The sequence below is a fragment of the Marmota marmota genome, unplaced genomic scaffold (genome assembly GCF_001458135.2).
Source record: "Marmota marmota marmota unplaced genomic scaffold, marMar, whole genome shotgun sequence".
In the NCBI taxonomy this organism is placed as follows: Eukaryota; Metazoa; Chordata; class Mammalia; order Rodentia; family Sciuridae; genus Marmota; species Marmota marmota.
The window spans coordinates 1-2,195 of NW_026003200.1; the positions used below are offsets into that span (position 1 = coordinate 1).

Genomic DNA, 2,195 nt, shown 5'->3' on the forward strand with positions numbered 1-2,195 from the left:
AAAAAAAAAAAAAAAAAAAAGAGTTCATGGCCAGCCTAGGCAACATAGTGAGATCCTATCTTAAAAAAAAAAAAATTAAATAAAAAAGAAAGTTTAGAAAACTCCTGTCTAGAAAAACCGAACTCCTCTCCAGTGGAACTAATCTTGCTGTTGTTACATGGTGCCCTGACAAACTAATTATCATCTGTACGAAATTCAACTGTACTAAAAAACCTACCTCATCACTGATGAGCACATGGATTCCTGTTGGCCCCTGCTTATAAATCTGGCTGATCTGGCGAGGAGAAATGCTGAAAAGCTGAGCAATTTTTTCTGTCAATTCAACAGCTGTCAGTTCTTCTAGATAGATGGCATGGTATACTGCAAAGGAGAAATAGCAACAGTAGTCAATACAAAGGTTCTCTGACTTTGCAGGTAATCTAATCATTAAGAATGCTCACTTTTCAGAAGGACTCACAAATCAATCCTAGCTGGTACTTGCTAGCTGTGTGACTTAGGACAAGTTAATATTTAATATCCCTAGGCCTTATTTTCCTCATTTAAATGTTGGAGATAACAATAAAATTCACAACAAAGAGGAAATTATTAGTTGTAAAAATTAAAGTGTGTAAAAAGTGTTGGGAATAGTACCTGACATATGTTAGGAGCTCAATAAATGTGAGCAATTACCAACATGGCCATAAATCATCTCTTCACCTTTCTTCATCTATCCTGGTCTGCCCAGAACAACCTACCGAAGAAAGTACCATTTGAGTCTCCGTCCTCATGCTTCTGTTGTGGTTGCTGCTGCTGTTGCTGCTGCTGTTCCCTCAACTGTAATGATTCCTGACAGACGTAAATGGTTAACCTTGGACGCACCATCCTATGCAGTAAAGAAAAGGGTTGTTAATCTTGCATATTTTATGGTAGGTTCATTTTAAAGAAAAACTTGTATTTCTACATTAATAGTATAGAGCAGGGATTGAAAACAGGCAAATCATGGGCTAAATACAATTCATTTGCCAGCTTTACTAGTTCACCTGTGGTGGCTTTTGTTTGTTTAAACTGAACTAGTTCCAACAGGAAGCATCAGATAAACCTGTGAATTTTGACTTTTCTTGAAAATTCAAATCTAGCAGTCCAGGAACCCCATTCTCGCATGAAATCAATCATGTTATCCTTACATGGTGTGTGCATTCTTTACTGAACCCTAAATTTTGACTGTCATTCCTTTACAATATCTATGTGGTCCCTGTAGTCATTTAAGTTTGTGATCTTTGGTGAAAAGGTAAGAAATGTCCAAAAATGTATGAATCACTGCTTTATGGATAAGGCTCAAGATAAACATTTCACTAAAAAATGCTAATATAGTAAACTGAAGAATCTTACCTTCTCCTAAGTATTCTAAGCCCTTTCTGGCCTCTTACTTCTTACTCTAAGGTATACATTTACCTCTTGATCTGATCATCTAATTCCTTTCTATTTCTAAACATTCTTTAGATAATACACTTAAAATGAAAGAGCCATTCTTTTTCCCCTAAGTTGCTTACAACTGAATTTCATCTCTTTCCTTAATATTTTCCAAGATTATAGCCAATCTGACTCAATATCCCTTGTAATATTATAAATATAAATTCTCCAAAATTTATTAGTTATTTGGGTCTATTGTCATTGACCTCTGTTTTTTCCATCAATATTACTACTATGTATTTAAAACTATTTTAAATCTCAAAAGAACTTCAAATTAGTCTTTATTACAAGTATAATTTGTAAACATACACTTAAATAATTCCAACCCAGGGCTGGGGGCAGAGGTATAGTTCAGTGGTAGAGCACTTGCCTAGCATGCCTAAGACCCTGCATTTGCTCTTCAGTACCACATTAAAAATAGATAAATCCTCCCCCAAAACTTTGGAATGATCTGTTCTCCAGTTAAAACTGATTCAGGGCTTTAGTACCTGCTGTTTCTTCTGCCTGGAATGTTCTTCCCTCATGACTCCATAGCTCCTTCATCTTTCTCATAACAATTTAAATATCCTCTCCTCATAGACCTCTTTCCTGACCATCTTCTCTGTACTCTGTAGCCCATTCTCTTGTTTTTGCACATTTGTTTTATTTGCCTTTAAAGCCCTCACTATCCAAAAAATTTATTATTTATATATAGTTTTCTCCCTACTAGAAAGTAAACTCACCAGTTAAAAAAAAAAAAAAAAAAA

The 2,195-nt window shown here is 35.0% G+C and overlaps 1 long non-coding RNA gene across 1 annotated transcript; it reads right to left on the bottom strand.

Annotated features, from left to right (window-relative positions):
• Window positions 1-313: 313 nt before the first annotated feature.
• LOC107135215 lies at window positions 314-2,189 on the bottom strand. Its single transcript, XR_007345163.1, has 2 exons — window positions 735-2,189; window positions 314-360 (listed from the first exon to the last, which is right to left on the bottom strand). It is a non-coding gene; the product is annotated as an uncharacterized LOC107135215 (long non-coding RNA).
• Window positions 2,190-2,195: the final 6 nt, after the last annotated feature.